General features: G+C 45.0%; 1 protein-coding gene across 4 annotated transcripts in view; it reads right to left on the bottom strand.

Annotated features, from left to right (window-relative positions):
• Positions 1-25,496, bottom strand: part of MARCHF1 (membrane associated ring-CH-type finger 1) — a 256,179-nt gene that overhangs the window by 88,781 nt on the left and 141,902 nt on the right. Inside the window, exons 1-2 of one of the 4 annotated variants that reach the window (XR_010920490.1) lie at positions 3,162-3,373; positions 2,891-3,048 (exon numbers count right to left, since the gene is read on the bottom strand). The exons of 2 other annotated variants lie outside the window; for them this stretch is intronic. The gene's annotated coding sequence lies outside the window, so the exon portion shown is untranslated. Of the gene's footprint in view, positions 1-2,890; positions 3,049-3,161; positions 3,374-25,496 lie in introns of those variants that run through there. One more of the 4 variants, XR_010920489.1, reaches the window with a different exon arrangement.

Raw genomic sequence — 25,496 nt, 5'->3', positions numbered from 1 at the left:
CAAGACGTTTTTGCATTGAGACCAAGTTCAGGATGTATTAAACCTGTGAATTACCTGTTTTGCTAGATGGGGCAGAGACCCAGACTCTCTTAGAGGAAGATTTGGAGTGGCTAAAGGCATTTCATATCCACTGTCAGAGCCATATCCTAGGCATAAAGTGGTTTGACTTCATGCAAAGTATGACAATCTCATAAAGATCTGGCCTTCCTTCAGTTGAGGCATTGCATGCTCTTCAGCCATTGTGCCAGGATGAACTAAAACACCCCAGGACACTGTGCTCTCAAACTTTCCATCAACATGTGCAGGGGTGCACACCCTGACCCTATCTGGGGGCCACCCACAGGGCCACCCCAGAGATTGTGGTTTTGTAGGATTGAGCCAGATCTGGGAATTTCACTACATAATGCCTGGTGAAATGCCATCAACTGTAGTTACTCTGGCTGGCACAAGAATCCTTAGTAGACTATGCATGTTTGATGTTGATTATGTAGATGTAAAAACTATATAATCTGAATATATAGCTTTGTTGTCTCTCAAGGACACTTTCTCATTAAGCATTGTTTAAATTATTTTATGTTAAATGTAGTTATTATATTACTGGAGAACACCCTCCCAACTGCCCACACCAGAAAAAAAAGCTGTTTAGCATGGCTGGTTTTTGTTTTTACCTAATATGTTCCTTCTTCAAAGGAGAGGACAGAAAGGAAGGTTGATGCCATCTCAAAAAGGGAAAAATACGATTTTGCAGTGGAGTATAGTAAGTCCCAAGGCTTTGAAGGGATTAATGTGATTTTCTAACTTTTCAGTTGCAGAAATCTGAACATACTGAAATTTATTCATAGTAGAAACTACTTAGACCTGAGAAACACAAAGGTCTTAACACAAGGAACAGGAATTATTCATGAATATTCTTTAAACTCTTCTGAATAATTCTTACATTTGAAATAACCTACTAAGGCAAAAGTAATAAAATAAGGCTGAGCATATCTTCTGGATATCCTCTTTCAGTATCTTGAGTCCAAAAAAATTAACAGATCTTTGACTACAAGGTAAAATAATGTATACTTTATGAGTATTTGGCAACATTTGCTCCAATTAAAAATAAAAATTGAGACTTTAAAATACAATAGCTCAAATAATTATTAATTTCTAACATGTACAAACCTGAATTATTAAAGCAAATATTAGCTTAAGGAACTCTTAGTGAGATCATTCTAGTGGCAACAAGCTGAGCTTCAGTGCCACAGACCTTCATTGAAAAATACCCTAAAAATGATTGCTCTCTGGGATGGTCAAATTGGGGCAACGATTCAGTATTTCTGCTAGGAAATTCACACAGCAGTATTCACAAAAACTCTGAATGGGCTCGGTAACATCCATAACCCCTTGACAGTGGCAGTGTCCAGGATTTTGTTACCACCACAAATAAATAGGACTTCCAAGTGGGAAACTTGCATTCTTCACCATGATACACCAGATAATAAAGATAATTAAGGAAAATTTTAAACAGTGGGAAAAAGTTGAAGACTCCCCTTAGACTCATTCTTTTGTAAATAGAAGGCATGATAGTAAAAAAGAACTTTCTAGATGTTTGAGGACTTCTCATCAGTAGATAAAAATAAAGCAGAATATATTTTCAAAGTTGTGTGTCTCCTCTAAGTCTGAGCTGGCTAGGTCATAAGCTGGTTTATGTCTGTCATGACCTTAGCTCCTTTCTAGTTAACAGTGTAGGACTGTAGGAAAAGAAGTCAGAGTCAAAGGCATCTGCATTAAAGAAGAAACTGAGAATGATGGCAGACCTGCCAGCAGGAGCACCAGAGTGTCTCACACTGAAGAATGCCGAAGTGAACAGAGATGTCTAGAAAGCTCTGAAGTGGGGAACTTTGGCCCGGGAATGCACGAGAGGCAGAGTTTAATCCTACAATAATGATGAGAGACCAAGCAGGTGAAGAGTAGGAAGGAAAAGACCATAAAAAATGTCAAATTCACTCTGCTAGTTCTTCAAGGAAGTATTTTCTGTGGCTATTCAGTATTTTACTTCAGTATCTCTACATCAAGTACATCATACTAAGTCCTATAATTATCTATTCTTCACATGCACCAGGACCCTAAATCACTATGCACCATTTCAAAATCATTTACACCTCAATAAATCTTAACAGAAGTGGAAACAGAAAAGTTCTCTTTTACTTTTTCATAAACGACACAAACACACAATTTGCTGACTTCAAAATTTTATGGGTTCATTCAGCACTAATTACCACCTACATTTTAAGAAATTCAGTTTGGATATAAACATCTAACTGTTTGACGTTTATCTGAAACCTGAACTTATTTAAAACGGACCTAGAACTGATGTTGAAAATCTCAAAAGAACAGGCCTTCATGGGAGATTTACAGCGGCAACAAGATTTGTCTAAGGATAACCTTTCACAAAAGGTTGTTTGGTATTTTCGCTTTGAAATCCAATAAAAATAGTAAAAAAAAGTTGGGTTTCTTTTTAAAACTAAGCTTTTTCAAATCTCATAGGTCGGTTCAAATTGTGGGTGAAGTTTGGGTTAGTCATTTTATCTGAAGTGTCTTATAAAAATAATACAGTATTCAATAATAATATCTCAAAGCACTACAGCTTACAATAGTCATTGGGCTACAACTCTAAAATACTGTCTTCTGTATAAGGCTATTTGCTTATTTTGCTCTGTACAGCATTCAGCAAATTATCAGCACCAAAAATAACATATAATGATGGTAACTGCCTAAGATAACTCTTGAGGTCCCATTTACGTATAGGAACTATTTGCCATCCAAAATGAAAACGACAATGCAGATAAAATTACAACTTGGAACACAAAAAATCAAAATTGCTTTACTTTAGCTCACAGTGACTTACTTGATACAATTTAGATCATCCACTTTAACCTGCCAGCTCCATTCATGTATGAGAAGAATACACCTACAACACTTTTCTGGTGCACTCTTCCAGTTTGCACACAACATGAAACAGATGGCCCAGTGTGCATGGTTTGCATGACATGCATTCCCATGAATCTAAATAAAGTTGGTAGATTCAGGGATGAGCTCACAGGGGATCCCCATGTGTTAGAAATTTAACAAAACCCCAGGAGCAAATGGGTGGTTTCCCTACCACTGAGGGAGCTTACCCCTTGTGTAGTGTTATCAGTTGGTGCTCATAGAGATTGAAGAGTAAATATTTTTTCTTTTGGTATGAAACAAGCTGCACTGTAGCAGGTTCACTCTGCCCCACAAACCACACACAGATTACAGCTTCTCGCTCCCACTAATGCTCTTTTTTACAGGCTTTTCCCACCACCATTTACAAATATAGTCCAGGCTCAGGGGCCACACAGACTCAGCACCAGCCTTCCCTACGTCCTCCCAGCTCCTTCCTGTGAGCCTTTATAGGGCCAGTCTAATGAGTGTAACAGCTGCTCCCTGTTAGCCCAGTCCCACAGGCTTGCTCAGCTGGCTCCACTCCCCCTTTGATTAGGGTTCCAGGAGCAGAGGACTGGCTTAACCTTCAGTTCTCAGCCAGCAGCCTGTGACAGCATTTCCAACAAATGCAGTAAATATGCAGTAAATATGGGCTTTGTTGTGGTTGTGAGAGACATGAAAAGATTCCCCAGTCCCTCATCACTCTTCTCTTGAAGCCACAGGATTTGTCACCGTGTAAAGGAAGACAACCATAACCAACACATTACCAAGCAGATCTTATTTCACACCTACAGTGTTGTATTTCATTGAAGGGAAAACTAGTGCCAAATTAATAGCGCATCACTTGATTTTATTTATCATTACAACAACCCAAATAGTGGGCCAGATCCTGATCATCTTACATTGAATAATATCTTACTTCACAAACAGTTCTAGTGAAAGGAGACATATTTGTAAAGTGGGGTACCAATCAACAAAGATGATCATAATGTGACACCCAGTATTTTTCTGATTTGAAGCTGCTAATTACAATGTAATGAGACTCAGAACAATTTACTTCACAGGCCAAGCTGAGTCATTAGTATACTTACTGTTACAATGGATTATGTGAGGGTTTCACAGTAATCCTTCACCTGCAATTACAAGTACAATTTTCATGCTACAATATTCAGTTACTATCCCTGCATTACTCTGATGCGCAAGGTCAGAAACTTCATTCAAAACAGAATAAATATATTTTTAAATTAAAAAAAAAAATCTAACCATAGTAGATACTTTTATATGATATAATCAGGTAAAAAAAAATCACATACAGCACATAAGGAAGTTTCAGATATGCACTGACATGAAATAGACATGATTGTCTCCCCCCCCCCCCCCCAAAAAAAAAAAAAAATCAGATGTGCCATTTCTGCACAAGAACCATCTTTGTTTTGTTGTATTTTATCCTCATGGGAATTTTGTAGCAGTCCTTATCAAAACTACAAACTAAATAAATATTATGTTTCATGGAGAATTACTACAGTTTGATACATCAACATGATACTAGTTACATGCCATGTAACTAAGTATTTTTGACTCATCCCAAGATACAAAGCCTGTTAGAAGCTTTTATTGGAAAATAATTTCTAGCGATGCACATTGCTTACAGGTGTGAGACTATAGGAACAAAGCCAAGGGAAAATACCAAGGGCCAGGATTGCAAGAGACCCATGCATGGATGTGGAAGGGCGAGCAACAATCTCCCCCCCCACACACACACACCTTGCATAGCTGTGCTTGGGCCTCTCTCTTCCATTCTGAGGAGTGCAGGGACAGTTTGCTCCTGCTACTACAGGGTCAGGATGCCAAGAAGGGGTACGGAAATCATGGCCCTTATCCCCCACTGCACTAGCTTGTGGAGTAGGAGCAGCACACAATCTGATCTAGCAGATGAAGCACATCACACCCTCTCCACGGTGCACAAGTTAAAACCTGAGGAGAGATTGTGCATATCTGAAAAATTATCTCTCTGCTCCTCCTCCTGATCCAGTGAAGCTCTGCAGCCTCCTCTACTCAGGACAGTAGTGAAAGTGCTATAGCTCCACCCCCAACGACTGAGATCAGTAACACCAGAAAAGGGAATTCAGGGGACATGTAATATGTACAAAAAGTAAACATTACAACAGCAGCAATATTCAGTATTTTTCAAATGCAATTTGCTGCATCCCTAACAAATCCCCTCCTCCCCCCCTTTTGTCCCTTGGATGCAAAAATTCCAATGTGCTCAGGATAGATCTAAACACACTGCTGCATGGTAGTAATCTGATAGCAGCGTATCTTCTACCTTCTTTGATACAGGCCAGCACTGGTAATTGCAACTAAAGATGGGGATTAACTAGTACTGTTGTCCTTTTCCAAAAAGTAAAGCAGCTTCGTATCTTCCACCTCATTCCCAAATGTCACCATCTACCACAACACCCTCAAATCTCAGGATTAAACTAATACAACAGAACATTTTTTCACCTAGTGATGACAATCTCTGTTCCACACTACATGGAATGTTATCTACATTCTGAGCTTTAGACAGCTTTGACAGCTGTGGCACAGATAAATGTTATGCCACAGGTCCAGTGTGTGTTCAATGACAGCAGAAAGGATTCGTAGCCACATTTATCTAGCTCTCATATGCCCCAATTTAAAGGTTAAGTGTGATGGAAAGCATGTTGTTGTGTAATGGTACATAACAGCCATTTGCTGTCACTGAATCATTATTGCATGAAACAAATGGACTGCAATATCTTAATACTGTTAGTAAATATGTTGGACACAAAACTTAGTTAACTTACAGGTAGTTACTCAACTACCAGGACTGCGACTGAAAAATCAAGGAAATCACCAATTAGGGCATTATCACCACCATTCCTTAACACCTACACATTATAATATCCAAACAAATTCAGAGACACCACCACCACCAAAGGATGCGTCCTATCACTTCCACCATCATAGAACATTAGGGTGGAAGGGACCACAGGAGGTCATCTAGTCCAATCCCCTGCTCAAATCAGGACCAATCCCAACTAAATCATCCCAGCCAGGGCTTTATCGAGCTGGGATTTAAAAACCTCTAAGGATGGAGATCCCACCACCTCCCTAGGTAACCCATTCTAGTGCTTCACCACCCTCCTAGTGAAAACGTTTTTCTTAATATACAACCTAGACCTCCCCCACTGCGACTTGAAACCATTGCTCCTTATTCGGTCATCTGCCACCATTGAGAACAACCTAGCTCCTCTTTGGAACGCTTCCTTCAGGTAGTTGAAGGCTGCTATCAAATCCCCCCTTACTCTTCTCTTCCGCAGACTAAATAATCCCAGTTCCCTCAGCCCCTCCTCATAAATCATGTGCCCCAGCCCCTTAATCATTTTCATTGCCCCTCCACTGGACTCTCTCCAATTTGTCTACATCCTTCCTGTAGTGGGGGGCCCAAAAACTGGACACAATACTCCAGCTGTGGCCTCACCAGTGCCGAATAGAGGGAAATAATCACTTCCCTCGATCTGCTGGCAATGCTCTTACTAATGTAGGCCTATTTGCCTTTACCCTTCTTGACAACAAGGGCACACAGTAGACTCATATCCAGCTTCTCCTCCACTGTAACCCCCAGGTTCTTTTCTGCAGAACTGCTGCTTAGCCAGTTGGTCTCCAGGTTGTAGCAGTGTATGGGATTCTGCACTTGTCCTTGTTGAACCACATCAGATTTCTTTTGGTCCAATCCTCTAATTTGTCTAGGTCACTCTGTATCCTATCCCTACCCTCCAGCATATCTACCACTCCCCCAGTTTAATGTCATCCGCAAACTTGCTGAGGGTGCAATCCACCCCATCATCCAGATCATTAATGAAGATGTTGAACAAAACCCACCCCAGGACCAACTTCTGGGACACCCCTCTTGATACCGGTTACCAACTAGACATCGAGCCATTGATTACCACCTGTTGAGCTCAATGATCTAGCCAGCTTTCTATCCATCTTATAGTCCATTCATCCAACCCATACTTCTTTAACTTGCTGGCAAAAATACTGTGGGAGACCATATGAAAAGCTTTGCTAAAGTCAAGGTATATCACGTCCACTGCTTTCCCCACATCTACAGAGCCAGTCATCTCTTAATAGAAGGCAATCAATTTGGCTGGGCAAGACTAGCCCTTTGTGAATCCATGCTGACTGTTCCTGATCACCTTCCTCTCCTCCAAGTGCTTCAAAATGGATCCATTGAGAACCTGCTCCATAATTTTTGCAGGGACTAAGGTGAGGCTGTTTTCCGGATCCTTCTTCTTCCCTTTTTTGAAGTTGGGCACTATATTTTCCTTTTCCCAATCATCCGGGACCTCCCCCGACTGCCACAAGTTTTCAAAGACAATAGCCAATGACTCTGAAATCATATCAGCCAACTCCCTTAGCACCCTCGGATACATTGGATCTGGCCTCATGGACTTGTGCATTTCCAGCTTTTCTAAATAGTCCTGAACCTGTTCCTTCAGCACTTAGGGCTGCTCACCTCCTCCCCATTCTGTGCTACTCAGTGCAATAGTCTGAGAGCTGACCTTGTCTGTGAAGACAGGCAAAAAAAAAAAAAGCATTGAATACTTCAACTTTTTTCCATATCATTTGTCACTAGGTTGTTTCCCCTATTCAGCAAGGAGCCCACACTCTCCCTGACCTTCTTCTTGTTGCCAACCTACATGTAGAAACACTTGTTGTTACCCTTCACATTCCTTACTAGCTGCAACTCCAATTGTGCTTTGGCCTCCCTGATTTCACCCCTCCATGCCTGAGCAGTATTTTTAGACTCCTCGCTAGTCATCTGTCCAAGCTTCCACTTCTTATAAGCTTCCTTTTTGTGTTTAAGCTCACCGAAGATTTCCTCTCACCATACACTTAATTCCTCCCAGTCTCATGAAAACTCAGTTTCTACTCTAACCTCAGTATTTTTAAAGACATTAATAACGTATTATAGGTCAGAGTTAAGGTTGTGCACTGGAGTGTGAAGTTGAGGAATTGGATATGTGCATTGTGGGTGGTTATAAATTGTAAGTGGAGAGAGAGAGAGAGAGAGAGAATGCTTTGTCATCATTTTTCTATAATAATTTCAAAAGGGAAAAAACAGAGGAAGAGTATAAATAAGCATAAACGAAAAGATAATTATCAGATTGAACATATGGGACATATTCAAAAGATGATGAAGATAAATAGAAGATACTTCAGAAAAGGCTGATTAGATGGAGAAATACAGTAGAGAGAAGATTAGATGAATAGATTTGAGTAGACAAAGAAAAGCAAAAACAGGAATTGAAGAGAGAAGGAAAGAAAGAGAAAGTGAAAGCAAACTTATTAAATATCACAGCTGTTTGTACTGCCTTCAGAAGATGCCATGTCAAAAGGCAGAACCACATGTGAAGTCACAGATCATTCTTGAATATAAACCTATCTTTAAAAGTTTGTAGTATACACAATTCCTTAAGACAAGGAGTGAACTGTAGGGAAATGAGGAAGGATACCAATACATTAATTTTAGTTTTCAAAGTGGTTAACAGAAGGAAACGGCACACAAGAAATGATCACAGTGATATTTAAATAAGTGGATCATCATCATTTTTATTATACTGCAGCAATGGTCTGGTCTTCCTATACAGCACTATTTGCCAAAGTATTTCTCTGCAACAAGAATAAGCTTTCTTCATTATTCATCCAACTACAGTTGCTTTTATTTCTCTATGGCATCCCCTTCACATTAATCAAAGCACTGTAGTTATTATAATAGGTAGCAATATAATTTGTGATAGATTTCTGCATGTCAAAACCACCTTCTGCTACTTGCTTGCTAATGTCTAAATTCCTGGCAATTATAAACGACCTGCATGATTGCACTAATACTTGATTTACATTCATTTATTATTGGAGACCTGCTAGGGGAGCTTCGGTGCTTGGTGTCTGTTGATAGCTGATGAAACTGCAACTGCTGGGTTTTTTTATCTTTTTTTCATTGCTCATCTACAGAAAATCAAGACCAACACCTTGGAAGGCACAAAAACATTCAATTGCTCAGTAAAATGTAGCAACTGTAACAAATAGTTTGCGGGCTTAAATCTACTTTCCTAATTTATTACCATCTCTTCAACCTCATTTTGTCCTCTGCAGCATAAAAGCTGTGCCTTTGTGTCATTGCACATCCCTATTCTGGATCAAGCATTAGTAGGCTGATTCAGTAAAGTAAAGCAGCTAGTTACTTCTTATTTTTATGTATGAAGGACTTTGCTGTGCCTACAATACCTCACCTCCTAATTAGACCTGATATATGGCACAACAAATTGAATGAATCTTCTCAACTATGGTATCAAATTTCAGGTCCCATTTTTCTCCTTGCTCTGCTGAACAGAAATGTAATAAAGCACACTGCACAGTTACATTGTTGAGGATCACCAAATGGAGCTATTACAGATAGTGTTATAGAGGTCTTTCCTGTATAGTTAAATCTTGGAGAATTTTAGTTCTGGTAGAATTCTGTATTCGGTAGTTATGCACACCATCAGTAAATTCTATCCATTGCCTTACAGGATAGATCCAGAGCACACTGAAGTCAATCAATTAATCTTTTCATTGACTTTAGCGGGCTTTAGTTCCTGTCTAAATTATTATTATTGTTATTATGTGCAGCTGCTGCTTACATGATTTACCACATAAGCAAACAAAACATGACATGATGCCAAAACATTATATAAACTAACAGATTCCATATAAATCTAATATCTCAAAAATACATTTTTATGGCAGATCTAAGATGATCTTGTTATCAAGAAGAATTATTCAAAGATTTAGGCAGTAACTTTGCAAAGTCAAATATTCTAGAGGTTGTGAAATAAAGTCTTCAGTAGAGAAAAAATACAAGGGCTATTGCATTGTGGAGAATACAAAGCATAAAGGCAAGAAAGAAACCCTCATTCCAAGGCAAGGTTATTGGATAGGTGATCACAAATCAGTTTTAGCAACATGTTATCTCCACCTATAACCTGCCGCCCTCACATTATGGCTTCGGGCAACATCAGAATACTATTAATGTTGCTGGAGATGAAGGATGACCTCACAGCAATTCAGAGAGATGAAACAACTATCCTAACTCTGCCACACACCTTATTTGTCAGCTGCTTTTGTCCCTGTTGAGTAGAGACCCACCTAGTCATCCTGTCATGAACTGATACAACCTCAATAAAATGGCTCTGCTCATTTCTTTCCAGGCAGTCCAAGTGTCATGTTGGATAGCTGCTCTGTCCTTCCACAGAACTCTCTCACACAGGCCTGGTCTACACTGGCAGCTTATGTCGAATTAAAGTCCCTTAATTTGAATTAATTACTCCCATGTCTACACTTGCACATTGTTAATTCAAATTAAGGAGTCTTTAAAATCGAATTAATAAGACCACCTCTGCAAGTGGCGTAGCGCCTAATTCGAATTTGTTAATTCAAATTAGTGTCAGTGTAGACGCGATTGGTCTTAATGCAAATTAATAGGCCTCGGGAAGCTATCCCATAATGCCGCATTTCAAAGTCCCCTCCCCTCAAGCAGCCCCGGGGAAATTTGAATCTTCATTTCCTGTGTTTGCTGCCAGCATGGAGAGAGCTTTCCCACTGTTCTCATCATGGCTACTGCAAAGCCCAAACGTGCTCCAGCATGGAGTCGAGCTGAGGTCTTGGCAGTTATTCCTGACCCGTGAGCAGTCCATCAGCACACAGGACAGCACAAATGGTCCTGTGGAAGGCACATCTGGTGAGTTTTCTTTCTTATTAGCATTTCTGTCCTTGGCACAGTTTGGGGGGAGGGGCACGAGGGGAATCTCACGCATTTCGTTGACTGCCATGGGTGCTTATGCAGGGCTCAATGTTTGTTTTGTGTGTTAAAAAACATTATGTTTATCATCTGTTGATATCACATTGAAAATTTAATGTATGTAATCTGTTATTCCTCCCTCGCTTGAAAAAAGTGTTCAGGGGAAGGCTGCCTTGTCCCTCACTGCACTGTAGGATTCTTCTCTGCAGGCAAGGCAGCCAGCATCCCCCCCACTCACCACGCGGTGAATGGGTTTAAAATCCAAGCTGCGGACACACACACACACACAAAGCCTTTTGCAGTTCATCTCTTTTAAAGGTTTGAAAGATTTCACCACCCCTTCCCCCCATGTGGTGAATGGGTTTTAAATGCCAAGCAAACCCTTTGCAGTTTGTCCCTTTAAGGGTTTGAAAGATTTGACACACACCCCCTCCCCGCGTGGTGAATGCCTTTTAAATGCCAAAAGTGAGAGGACATTTTTTGCTACATTGTTTCAATGGCCAATCATGGAAATTGATACTTTCTTAAGAGTTTATTCAGAGCTAAATGTGGATACATTATATCATGCTTTCCATCAGTGAAATGGAAACATTTGTTTCACTGTATTAATATGCTAACTGTGGCTCCCTTGTTATTTATCTTTTATTCTACAGACACGTCGGCAGTGGACCCACCATTAAGAAGTGCTGCTGACAAACTGTCTCAGATTAGAAAAAGGAAAAAAATAAAAAATAAATCAGAGATGACCTGTTTGCAGACCTTGTGAACACCTCAGCAGCCGCACACACAGAGCAAAGAGACAGGTAGCTGACCTTGTCCCATAACATGGGACAAATGCAGGATAATGATCGCAGCACCACGCTGGAGATGCTGCAACTCATGTGGGACCAGTCAGACATTCTATGGCATCTCGTAGACAGAGTCCCCCTGCAGCCCCTCAATAATGCTCCTCAACAGATGGCTATGCTGCCTTCCCCCTCCCCAGCCCCCAATAGGTCTCAGAGGAGATTGTCCAGGAGGCATTACGTGCTTACCTCCACCCCGGATGTGAGCAGAAAGCTGCAGCGGCCATGCTGAGTGCTGGCCAGCAAGCTACCACCCTACGCCTGGAGACAGTGAAAGAACCCCCTTCCTTCCTCCATTTACTTGAATGTAAAGAAATAAAGGTTTGCATCATTCCACAACATTTCTTTATTAAATCATATGTAGGTCAGGAATTCTTGGGCACAGATATCGAATGGGCTTGGGTGGTGGGATGATTATTAACAAACAACATACAGTGTGTGGGTTGGTGGAGGGAAAAATCAAAGGCAAGCAATATACAGGGTCATTGTTCTGCTGGATCTCTTGTATCATGGCATCCACGGAGGCATAGATCATTCTTCTTCGCATTCTTGCTCGAGTTCTAAAGTAATTCAGGATAAGATGTGATGTATTTGTCATGGTCAAAATGAGAGCACAGGTCAGCTGGCTCCATGTTTCTGCAACAATGGCGATCAGGGGAAGTAAAAAAACACTGCGAAAATCCTTTTCCTGTTTGTTTGTGGTGGGGGAAAGGGGGGGAAGCAGCGCTGCATCCTGAGACGATGACACTCGTCACAACAGCCTCTGTGGTTAGTTGCACTTCCCACATTGCACTGCTTTCTAATTTGAATTAAGGCTGGCCAGTGGGGACGCAAACAAACAGCAAAAACTCCGTAGTGTGGACAGTCTGCAGCGCTTTCTAGAAATGGGTTTCTGAAAGTCAAATTAAGCTAATTCGAATTAGCGCTGCAGTGTAGACATAGCCACAGGGTCCCACAGGATTCAGTTTTGGCTGTCAGACTGTCCTCTCTCCTTTACATCCGCATCCTGAACTCTGATTAAAATAAATGTAAATGACTATGCTGAATCTTGAGCTAGTTGTCTAAGGCTTCTAAACTCTTTGTTCCCTAGATATTCTGGGATGCAGCCATGTACTCAATTTATTTTGCACACTGGAGTGTATTTTCTCCTTAGTTTTCTCTTATTTGAAGTGTGCACTTCCACTGTCTAATGTATTTTAAGGCTCACATAAAACCCAGCAGTTGATGGATTTTTTTCTCCCTCCTCATAATTACCGCACTGTATTGACCTTGTCCTGTATTTATTCCTGATGGTCCACAAATAAGCTTTAGCAAATTGCCATCCATGATCAACAGTAAAGGGAATCATAGGAAAAGAGGTTATCTTTTTCATTGTCTTTCCACGTCTTTCCAACTTTTAATTCTGAGTGTGATACACATCCATCTTTTCTTTATGAACTATCAGTATATTTGCATTCTTTAATTTGGAAGACACATTACTTTGTTTTGGAAGCCAGAATAAATTTACTTTGAATTCCAGCACGCTATAGTAATTGGCATACAATAGTCAATTAACATCAGAGATGAAAGACTCTGGGTGGCCTCGTACTTGTCTAACAGCCAAAATACATTTCAAAGGAAAGAACATTAATTAAATACACCAAGTCTAGGTGGCTCAATTACAATAGAGCTATAAAATATCTTATTTGATTATTTATGTACTGTAGCATCAAGCCATTCTTCATGCCATATTGACTGACTAGAGTTTTCTTTAAAGGGAAAATGATGAAATCAAGTTTCTCTTATGTAGAAGGGAAAGTGAGAGAAACATTGCTTTATTACATAGAATTCCCTATTTTTAAGCAGAGAGACCTGATAGAGGGCTGCACCTCTTACCTGCCTTGAATTGTCCAATATGGCACGTGTTGTTTCCAGGGGATCACTCATGAGGGTGAAACTTTTACCTAAGAAGCTTGATGCCTGTTTTATGTTTTCTTAATCTTTTCTATCTTTAACAATGTTCCTTTCAGTATAAATTAAGCTGAAGATATGTACAACTGTAAAACATGTTGTTATAATTATAAGGATATATTTTAATTAAGCATCCCCACCCAAGGCACCAAAAACAGGATTCAAACACAATTTCTAGTAAAACCTCTGTCTTGATTAAAATAACAACAATTAAAATAATACCACAGATAACCTAAGAGGGTACTCTTCATCTATATATTTCAAAGCACTTTATTAAAGTTGGTAGGTATCATTACCTCTGTTTTACTCATGGGGAAACTGAGGGAAGAGCGATTAAGTGACTCGTTTAAGACTATGCAACAGTTCTGTGGCAGCTAGTTATAGAACCCAGAACTCCTATTACCTAAGCCAGTGTTTAATCTACTGGGTGCACTACTTCCCATAATTAATAATTGCTGAGTGTGTTCTCTTCTCCAAGCAAGGCCTCCCTGAGGCTGTCACTTGTAGCATGGAAGGTGATACCGATGAGCAAGATAAAAGATTTCCCCATCATCATTATCATATTGGATATCACCACTTTTAGAAATCCTGTTCATGCAGAAAAAACCCTGCAAGAATGAAAAATGAATCTGACAGTTCTTATGAGGTTTGGAGACCATTTCCAAACTTGCTACCTGAGAGAACTTTAAAAATAGCTGACCTGAGCTAGATGAGTTATCCTGGGAATTATCTCAGAATACCTTATACTTCTCTAACATTAATGGAGTTTAGGGGGAGGTTTCTCATTCTTTTATAGGACTGAAGTCCTTTCCTTTTTTTTGCCCCAGAAGAGAGGGAGGAAAAATGTGAGAGGTAATAAAAATACACACACACACACGAAAGGTATAAGAGTGTGGTAAGATCATAGTTCCAGAGAAAAGTAATTTGTTATACAGGCTTCATAAACAGCAGTACAATGGTCCACAGGTGGTATAAATCAGGGGACCTCTACTGACTTCAGTGTCTATCTTTGTGTTAACATAGAGCACAGCATTCCCTGCAGACCGTGCAAATTGTCACATTCACTAGCCTCTCACCTAACTTGCAGGAGCCCTGAAGCATGCCAATGCTGTTCTCAAGCTGAGTAAACACTTAGGAGGATTGAAGTTCCCATGTTATGAGAAGCTTTCAGTTTTCCTCAGAGAGATTAAAAAAATAGGGGATTACTTGAGTGGAGTTACTCTGAACTTTCATTGGTAGAAATAAGAGCAGAATTTGGCCCCAAATCTGTAAATAAATTAATATTTAACAGATATAAATGAATTTGATCTAATCACGAACTAAGGTGGATATAGATAAAGGGCATTCCCAGAGGACTCAATTTTACCATCCTTACTCATGTTAGTAGTACCTTACAAGTATTCTATTGGTTTCATTGGGACTATTCATGGAGTTAGATACTACTCATTGTGTAATGGTGACAGAACTGGGCCCTTAATTGTCTGACCCAAGAACTAGGTAGGCAAAGTGTCATGCATACAGCACTCATTTAATTCTCTCCAGAAGTCCTGCTTACATGAAAGAAACCTATGAACTATGTTTGTATGCAGAATGCTTGAGTTTATGAGGAAGCCTGATACAGTCAATCATATGCTTGCATGAACAAATGCTTGTATAGACTAGAGAGGGGGGTAGGTCTTCATTGTAGTCAGAGGGTGTGATTGCAGCTCATGGAGACAGGGCTGGCTTTAGGAGCAGGTGAACCAGGGGTGCCGGACTTGGGATGCTGTTTTTGTTGTTTGCAACAAAAGGGAAAATGGAATGTTTGAAGTAAAATGTTTCAGGTATTCCATATGTGAACATAAGAACAGCCATAATGTGTCAGACCAATGGTCCATATAGCCCAGTACCCTGTCTTCCAACAGAGGCCAATGCTAGGTGCTTCAGAGGGAATGAATAGAACAGGTAGTCATCAAGTGATCCATTCCATTGGCCATTCACAGCCTCTAGCAAACAGCAATCCTGCCCATCCTGGCTAACAGTCATTGATGGACCTCTCCTCCATGAACTTATCTAGTTCTTTCTTAAACCCCGTTATAGTCTTGGCCTTCACAACATCCTCTGGGCAAGGATGGACTGTGTGTGGTGTGAAGAAATATTTCCTTTTTTTCATTTTAAACGTGCTGCCTATTAATTTCATTTGGTGACCCTAGTCTTTGTGTTATGAGAAGAAGTAAATAACATTTCCTCATTTACTTTCTTCACATCAGTCATGATTTTATAGACTTATATCATGTCCCCCCTTATTCCCAAACTGAAAAGGCCCAGTCTTATTAATCTCTCCTCATATGGGAGCTTTTCCATATCCTTAAGCATTTTAGTTGCCCTTTTCTGTACTTTTTCCCATTCTAATATATCTTTTTTTTTAAGATGGGGTAACCAGACTTGCATGCAGTATTCAAGATGTGGGTGCACCATGGATTTATAAAGAGGCAATGCAATATTGTCTCTCTTATTATCTATTCCTTTCCTAATGATTCCCAATATTTTGTTAACTTTTTTGACTGCAACTGCACAATTACTCAAAGATCTCTTTCTTGAGTGGTAACAGCTAATTTAATATTAGCGTGAGGGTTTAGGGTGAGGGCAAGGGCTAGGAATAGGGTGAGGGCGAGGGTTATGGCGAGGTTTAGGGTTATGTCGAGGGCGAGGACAAGAGTTAGCGTGAGGGCAAGGGTGAGGGACAGGGTTAGAGCGAGGGTGAAGGCGAGGGATCGGGTTAGGGCAGGGGTGAGGGTTGGGGCTAGGATTTGGTTGAGGGCTGAGGCGAGGGTGAAAATTAGGGCGAGGGCGAAGGCGAGGGTGAAGATTAGGGCGAGGGCGAAGGCGAGGGTGAAGATTAGGGCGAGGGCGAAGGCGAGGGTGAAGATAAGGGCGAGGGCGAAGGCGAGGGTGAAGATAAGGGCGAGGGAAGGCGAGGGTGAAGATAAGGGCGAGGGCGAAGGCGAGGGTGAAGATAAGGGCGAGGGTGAAGGTGAGGGTGAAGATAAGGGCGAGGGCGAAGGTGAGGGTGAAGATAAGGGCGAGGGCGAAGGTGAGGGTGAAGATTAGGGCGAGGGCGAGAGTTAGGGCGAGGGGTTAGGGCTAGGATTAGGGTTTAGGGACAATGAATAGATGATTACTTGTAACTCTGAAGTATCATCTCCTACGTCCTAAGCACATTGGTAACTAGTTATATTTGCAGAAGATAATTGGCCATTTACAACCATTCACAGGTATTTACTACCTAAACTTCAAAGAGCACTACAAACAAAAGTATTCTTACATTTAAAGTTCCATCAAAATGGTCAGATGCTCCTTTTGAACTCTGAATCAATAGAATAGGGTGAGGGTTTAGGGTAAGGATTTGGGTAAGGGTGAGGGTTAGGTTTGGGGTTAGGGTTTAGGGTGAGCATGAGGGCTAGGATTAGGGTGAGGGCAAGGGTGAGGGCGAGGTTTAGGGTTAGGTCTAGGGAGAGGACAAGAGTTAGGGTGAGGGATAGGGTGAGGGATAGGGTGAGAGCGAGGGCCAGGGATAGGGTGAGAGTGAGGGTGAGGCCGAGGGATACAGTTAGGGCGGGGGCGAGGGTTGGAGCGAGGGCGAGGGTTGGGGCGAGGATTCAGTTGAGTGTGAAGATTAGGGTGAGGGCGAATATTAGAGTAAGGGCGAAGGCAAAGATTAGGGTGAGGGCGAAGGCGAGGTTTAAGGTGAGGGAGAAGGCGTGGGCGAGATTTCAAGTGAGGGCGAAGCCGAGGACGAAATTTCAGGTGAGGGCGAAGGCGAGGGCGAAAATTAGAGTAAGGGCGAAGATGAGAGCAAAGATAGGAGGAAGGGTAAAGGCGAGGGCGAGGATTAAGGTGAAGGTGAGGATTAAGGTGAGGGCGAAGGCGAGGGCGAGATTTCAAGTGAGGGCGAAGGCGAGGGCGAAAATTAGAGTAAGGGCAAAGGCGAGGGCGAGATTTCAAGTGAGGGCGAAGGCGAGGGCGAGATTTCAAGTGAGGGCGAAGGCGAGGGCGAGATTTCAAGTGAGGGCGAAGGCGAGGGCGAATTTAAGGTAAGGGTGAAGGCGAGGGCGAGATTTCAAGTGAGGGCGAAGGCGAGATTTAAGGTGAGGGCGAAGGCGAGGGCGAGCTTTCAAGTGAGGGCGAAGGCGAAGGCGAAAATTAGAGTAAGGGCGAGGGCGAGATTTCAAGTGACGGCGAAGACGAGGGCGAATTAAAGGTAAGGGCGAAGGCGAGGGCGAGATTTCAACTGAGTGCAAAAGCGAGGGCAAGATTTCAAGTGAGGGCGAAGGCGAGGGTGAGATTTAAAGTGAGGGCAAAGGTGAGGGTGAGATTTAAGGTGAGGGCGAAGCCGAGGGCGAGATTCCAAGTGAGGGCGAAGGTGAGGGCGAAAATTAGATTAAGGGCGAAGGCGAGGGCGAGATATCAAGTGAGGGCAAAAGCGAGGGTGAGATTTCAGGTAAGGGAGAAGGCGAAGGTGAGATTTCAAGTGAGGGCGAAGGCGAGGGCGAGATTTCAAGTGAGGGCGAAGGCGAGGGCGAGCTTTCAAGTGAGGGCGAAGGCGAGCGTGAAAATTAGAGTAAGGGCGAAGGCAAGGGCGAGATTTCAAGTGAGGGCGAAGATGAGGGCGAATTAAAGGTAAGAGCGAACGCGAGGGCGAGATTTAAGGTGAGGGCGAAAGCGAGGGTGAGATTTCAAGTGAGGGCGAAGGCGAGGGTGAGATTTAAAGTGAGGGCGAAGCCGAGGGCGAGATTTAAGGTGACAGCAAAGCCAAGGGCAAAGATTAGAATATGGTGAGGGTTTAGGGTTAGGGTTTAGGGTGAGCGTGAGGGTTTAGGGTGAGGGTGAGGGCTAGGATTAGGGTGAGGTTTAGGGTTAGGTCGAGGGCGAGAACAAGAGTTAAGTCGAGGGCGAGGGATAGGGTGAGAGCAAGGGCGGGGGATAGGGTTATGGCAGGGGCGAGGGTTGGGGCGAGGATTCGGTTGAGTGCAAAGATTAGGGTGAGGGCGAATGCGAGGGTGAAGATTAGGGCGAGGGCGAGAGTTAGGGTGAGGGGTTAGGGCTAGGATTAGGGGTTAGGGACAATGAATAGATGATTACTCGTAACTCTGAAATATCATCTCCTATGTCCTAAGGACATCGGTAATTAGATATATTAGCAAGAGATAATTGGCCATTTACAACCATTCACAGGTATTTACTACCTAAACTTCAAAGAGCACTACAAACAAAAGTATTCTTACATTCAAAGTTCCATCAAAAAGGTCAGATGCTCCTTTTGAAGTCTGAATCAATAGAATAGGGTGAGGGTTTAGGGTTAGGGTGAAGGTTAGAGTTGGGTTTAGGGTGAACTTGAGTGTATAGAGTGAGGGCAAGGGCTAGGACTAGGGCGAGGGCGAGGGTGAGGTTTAGGGTTAGGTCGAGGGCGAGGACAAGAGTTAGGGTGAGGGCAAGGGTGAGGGATAGGGCGAGAGCGAGGGCGAGGGATAGGATGAGAGCGAGGGTGAGGGATAGGAGTAGAGCAGGGGCGAGGGTTGGGGCTAGGGCGAAGGTTGGGGTGAGGATTCGGTTGAGTGCGAAGATTAGGGTGAGGGCGAAGGCGAGGGCGAGATTTCAAGTGAGGGCGAAGGCGAGGGCGAGATTTCAGGTAAGGGCGAAGGCGAGGGCGAGATTTCAAGTGAGGGCGAAGCCGAGGGCGAGATTTCAAGTGAGGGCGAAGGCGAGGGTGAGATTTAAGGTAAGAGCGAAGGCGAGGGCGAGATTTCAAGTGAGGGCGAAGGCGAGGGCGAGATTTCAAGTGAGGGCGAAGGCGAGGGCGAGATTTCAAGTGAGGGCGAAGGCGAGGGAGAGCATTAAGGTGAGGGCGAAGGCGAGGGTGAGCATTAAGGTGAGGGCGAAGGCGAGGGCGAGCTTTCAAGTGAGGGCGAAGGCGAGGGCGAGATTTCAGGTAAGGGCAAAGCCGAGGGCTAGGGGTTAGGGCTAGGATTAGGGTTTAGGGACAATGAATAGATGATTACTTGTAACTCTGAAGTATCATCTCCTATGTCCTAAGCACATCGGTAACTAGTTATATTAGCAGAATAGGATGAGGGTTTAGGGTTAGGGTTTAGGGTGAGCGTGAGGGTTTAGGGTGAGGGCGAGGGCTAGGATTAGGGTGAGGGAGAGGTTTAGGGTGAAGGCGAGGGCGAGAACAAGAGTTAGGTTGAGGGCGAGGGATAGGGTGAGAGCGAGGGCGAGGGATAGGGTAAGAGCAAGGGCGAGGGATAGGGTGAGAGCGAGGGTGAGGGATAGGGTTACGGAAGGGGCGAGGGTTGGGGCGAGGATTCGGTTGAGTGCAAAGATTAGGGTGAGGGCGAATGCGAGGGTGAAGATTAGGGCGAGGGCGAGAGTTAGGGCGAGGGGTTAGGGCTAGGATTAGGGTTTAGGAACAATGAATAGATGATTACTTGTAACTCTGAAGTATCATCTCCTATGTCCTAAGCACATCGGTAACTAGATATATTACCAGGAGATATCTGGCCATTTACAACCATTCACACGGATTTACTACCTAAACTTCAAAGAGCACTACAAACAAAAGTATTCTTACATTCAAAGTTCCATCAAAAAGGTCAGATGCTCCTTTTGAACTCTGAATCAATAGAAAAGGTTGAGGGGTTAGGGTTAGGATTGGGTTTAGGGTGAGCTTGAGTGTTTAGAGTGAGGGCTAGGACTAGGGTGAGGGCGAGGGTGAGGGATAGGGTGAGAGCGAGGGCAAGGGACAGGGTGAGAGCAAGGGCGGGGGCGAGGGCTGGGGCTAGGGTGAAGGTTGGGGCGAGGATGCAGTTGAGTGCGAAGATTAGGGTGAGGGCGAAGGCGAGGGCGAAGATTAGAGTAAGGGTGAAGGCAAGGGCGAAGAATAGGGTGAGGGAGTAGGCGAGGGCGTGGTTTAAGGTGTGGGCGAAGGCAAGGGCGAGATTTCAAGTGAGGGCGAAGTCCAGGGCGAGATTTCAAGTGAGGGCGAAGCCGAGGGCGAGATTCCAAGTGAGGGCGAAGGTGAGGGCGAAAATTAGATTAAGGGCGAAGGCGAGGGCGAGATTTCAAGTGAGGGCGAAAGCGAGGGTGAGATTTAAGGTAAGGGAGAAGGCGAAGGTGAGATTTCAAGTGAGGGCGAAGGCGAGGGCGAGATTTAAGGTGACGGAAAAGCCAAGGGCGAAGATTAGAATAGGGTGAAGGTTTAGGGTTAGAGTTTAGGGTGAGCGTGAGGGTTTAGGGTGAGGGTGAGGGCTAGGATTAGGGTGAGGGTGAGGTTTAGGGTTAGGTCGAGGGCGAGAACAAGAGTTAAGTCGAGGGCGAGGGATAGGGTGAGAGCGAGGGTGAGGGATAGGGTGAGAGCGAGGGTGAGGGATAGGGTGAGAGCGAGGGCGAGGGATAGGGTTACGGCAGGGGCGAGGGTTGGGGCGAGGAGGGTTGGGGCGAGGATTGGTTGAGTGCAAAGATTAGGGTGAGGGCGAATGCGAGGGTGAAGATTAGGGTGAGGGCGAGAGTTAGGGCGAGGGGTTAGGGCTAGGATTAGGGTTTAGGGACAATGAATAGATGATTACTTGTAACTCTGAAGTATCATCTCCTATGTCCTAAGCACATCGGTAACTAGATATATTAGCAAGAGATAATTGGCCATTTACAACCATTCACAGTTATTTACTACCTAAACTTTAAAGAGCACTACAAACAAAAGTATTCTTACATTCAAAGTTCCATCAAAATGGTCAGATGCTCCTTTTGAACTCTGAATCAATAGAATAGGGTGAGGCTTTAGGGTTAGGGTGAAGGTTGAGTTGGGTTTAGGGTGAGGGTGAGGGCGAAGGCGAGGGCGTGGTTTAAGGTGAGGGTGAGGGCGAGGGAGAGAGAGAGAGCGAGGGATTTCAGGTAAGGGCGAAGGCGAGGGCGAGGTTTCAGGTAAGGAAGGAGCCGAGGGTGAGATTTCAAGTGAGGGCGAAGCCGAGGGCGAGATTTCAGGTGAGGGCGAAGCCGAGGGCGAGATTTCAGGTGAGGGCGAAGCCGAGGGCGAGATTTCAGGTAAGGGCGAAGCCGAGGGCGAGATTTCAGGTAAGGGCGAAGCCGAGGGCGAGATTTAAGGTGAGGGGGAACCCGAGGGTGAGATTTCAAGTGAGGGCAAAGCCGAGGGCAAAGATTAGAATAGGGTGAGGGTTTAGGATTAGGGTTTAGGGTGAGGGTGAGGGTTTAGGGTGAGGGCGAGGGCTAGGATTAGGGGGAGGGCGAGGTTTAGGGTTAGGTCGAGGGCGAGGACAAGAGTTAGGGTGAGGCGAGGGTGAGAGCGAGGGTGAGGGATAGGGTGAGAGCGAGGGCGAGGGATAGGGTTACGGCAGGGGCGAGGGATAGGGTTGGGGCGGCAGGGGCTAGGGTTGGGGCAAGGAATCGGTTGAGTGCAAAGATTAGGGTGAGGGCGAATGCGAGGGTGAAGATTAGGGCGAGGGCGAGAGTTAGGGCGAGGGGTTAGGGCTAGGATTAGGGTTTAGGGACAATGAATAGATGATTACTTGTAACACTGAAGTATCATCTCCTATGTCCTAAGCACATCGGTAACTAGTTATATTAGCAGAAGATAATTGGCCATTTACAACCATCCACACGTATTTACTACCTAAACTTCAAAGAGCACTACAAACAAAAGTGTTCTTACATTCAAAGTTCCATCAAAATGGTCAGATGCTCCTTTTTAACTCTGAATCAATAGAATAGGGTGAGGGTTTAGGGTTAGGGTGAAGGTTAGAGTTGGGTTTAGGGTGAGCTTGAGTGTATAGAATGAGGGCAAGGGCTAGGACTAGGGTGAGGGCGAAGTTTAGGGTTAGGTCGAGGGCGAGGACAAGTGTTAGGGTGAGGGCAAGGGTGAAGGATAGAGTGAGAGCGAGGGTGAGGGATAGGATGAGGGTGAGGGATAGGGTTAGGGTGGGGGCGAGGGTTGGGGCTAGGGCGAAGGTTGGGGTGAGGATTCGGTTGAGTGCGAAGATTAGGGTGAGGGCGAAGGCGAGGGCGAAGACTAGGGTGAGGGCGAAGGCGAGGGCGTGGTTTAAGGTGAGGGCGAAGGCGAGGTTTCATGTGAGGGCGAAGGTGAGGGCGAGGTTTCAAGTGAGGGCGAAGGCGAGGGCGAGATTTCAAGTGAGGGCGAAGGCAAGGGCGAGATTTCAAGTGAGGGCGAAGCCGAGGGCGAGATTTCAAGTGAGGGCGAGGAGGGAAGGGCGAAGCCGAGGGCGAGATTTCAAGTGAGGGCGAAGCCGAGGGCAAAGATTAGAATAGGGTGACCGCTTAGGGTTAGGGTTTAGGGTGAGCGTGAGTGTTTAGGGTGAGCGTGAGGGCGAGGTTTAGGGTTAGGTCGAGGGCGAGGTTTAGGGTTAGGTCGAGGGCGAGTACAAGAGTTAGATCAAGGGCGAGGGATAGGGTTATGGCAGGGGCGAGGGATAGGGTTACGGCAGGGGCGAGGGATAGGGTTATGGCAGGGGCGAGGGTTGGGGCTAGGGCGAGTGTGAGGGTGGGGGAGAGGATTCGGTTGAGTGCAAAGATTAGGGTGAGGGCGAATGCGAGGGTGAAGATTAGGGCGAGGGCGAGAGTTAGGGCGAGGGGTTAGGGCTAGGATTAGGGTTTAGGGACAATGAATAGATGATTACTTGTAACTCTGAAGTATCATCTCCTATGTCCTAAGCACATCGGTAACTAGTTATATTAGCAGAAGATAATTGGCCATTTACAACCATTCACACGGATTTACTACCTAAACTTCAAAGAGCACTACAAACAAAAGTATTCTTACATTCAAAGTTCCATCAAAATGGTCAGATGCTCCTTTTGAACTCTGAATCAATAGAATAGGGTGAGGGTTTAGGGTGAGCTTGAGTGTATAGAGTGAGGGCAAGGGCTAGGACTAGGGTGAGGGCGAAGTTTAGGGTTAGGTCGAGGGCGAGGACAAGAGTTAGGGTGAGGGCAAGGGTGAAGGATAGGGTGAGAGCGAGGGCGAGGGATAGGATGAGGGTGAGGGTGAGGGATACGGTTAGGGCGGGGGCAAGGGTTGGGGCTAGGGCGAAGGTTGGGGTGAGGATTCGGTTGAGTGCGAAGATTAGGGTGAGGGCGAAGGCGAGGGCGAAGACTAGGGTGAGGGCGAAGGCGAGGGCGTGGTTTAAGGTGAGGGCGAAGGCGAGGGCGAGATTTCAAGTGAGGGCGAAGCCGAGGGCGAGATTTCAGGTATGGGCGAAGCAGAGGGCGAGATTTCAAGTGAGGGCGAAGCCGAGGGCAAAGATTAGAACAGGATGAGGGCTTGGGGTTAGGGTTTAGGGTGAGCGTGAGGGCGAGGTTTAGGGTTAGGTCGAGGGCGAGTACAAGAGTTAGGTCGAGGGTGAGGGATAGGGTGAGAGCGAGGGCGAGGGATAGGGTGAGAGCGAGGGCGAGGGATAGGGTTACGGCAGGGTCGAGGGATAGGGTTATGGCAGGGGCGAGGGATAGGGTTACGGCAGGGGCGAGGGATAGGGTTATGGCAGGGGCGAGGGTTGGGGCTAGGGCGAGTGTGAGGGTGGGGGAGAGGATTCGGTTGAGTGCAAAGATTAGGGTGAGGGCGAATGCGAGGGTGAAGATTAGGGCGAGGGCGAGAGTTAGGGCGAGGGGTTAGGGCTAGGATTAGGGTTTAGGGACAATGAATAGATGATTACTTGTAACTCTGAAGTATCATCTCCTATGTCCTAAGCACATCAGTAACTAGTTATATTAGCAGAAGATAATTGGCCATTTACAACCATCCACACGTATTTACTACCTAAACTTCAAAGAGCACTAAAAACAAAAGTATTCTTACATTCAAAGTTCCATCAAAATGGTCAGATGCTCCTTTTGAACTCTGAATCAATAGAATAGGGTGAGGGTTTCGGGTTAGGGTGAAGGTTAGAGTTGGGTTTAGGGTGAGCTTGAGTGTATAGAGTGAGGGCAAGAGCTAGGACTAGGGTGAGGGCGAGGTTTAGGGTTAGGTCGAGGGTGAGGACAAGAGTTAGGGTGAGGGCAAGGTTGAGGGATAGGGTGAGAGCGAGGGCGAGGGATAGGATGAGAATGAGGGTGAGGGATAGGGTTAGGGCGGAGGCGAGGGTTGGGGCTAGGGCGAAAGTTGGGGTGAGGATTTGGCTGAGTGCGAAGACTAGGGTGAGAGCGAAGGCAAGGGCGTGGTTTAAGGTGAGGGCGAAGGCGAGGGCGAGGTTTCAAGTGAGGGCGAAGACAAGGGCGAGATTTCAGGTGAGGGCAAAGCCGAGGGCGAGATTTCAGGTAAGGGCGAAGCCGAGGGCGAGATTTCAAGTGAGGGCGAAGCCGAGGGCGAGATTTAAGGTGAGGGGGAAGGCGAGGGCAAGATTTCAAGTGAGGGCGAAGCCGAGGGCAAAGATTAGAATAGGATGACGGCTTAGGGTTAGGGTTTAGGGTGAGCGTGAGTGTTTAGGGTGAGCGTGAGGGCGAGGTTTAGGGTTAGGTCGAGGGCGAGGTTTAGGGTTAGTTCGAGGGCGAGTACAACAGTTAGATCGAGGGCGAGGGATAGGGTGAGAGCGAGGGCGAGGGATAGGGTTACGGCAGGGGCGAGAGATAGGGTTACGGCAGGGGCGAGGGATAGGGTTACGGCAGGGGCGAGAGATAGGGTTACGGCAGGGGCGAGGGATAGGGTTACGGCAGGGGCGAGGGATAGGGCTAGGGCGAGTGCGAGGGTTGGGGCGAGGATTCGGTTGAGTGCAAAGATTAGGGTGAGGGCGAATGCGAGGGTGAAGATTAGGGCGAGGGCGAGAGTTAGGGCGAGGGGTTAGGGCTAGGATTAGGGTTTAGGGACAATGAATAGATGATTA

The sequence above is a fragment of the Emydura macquarii genome, unplaced genomic scaffold (genome assembly GCF_026122565.2).
Source record: "Emydura macquarii macquarii isolate MOO-44397 ecotype Brisbane River unplaced genomic scaffold, CSIRO-AGI_Emac_v2 contig_1363, whole genome shotgun sequence".
Taxonomy (NCBI): Eukaryota; Metazoa; Chordata; order Testudines; family Chelidae; genus Emydura; species Emydura macquarii.
Note: the sequence above shows the minus strand (reverse complement) of the source record. Positions and strands in the feature narration are given on the sequence as shown.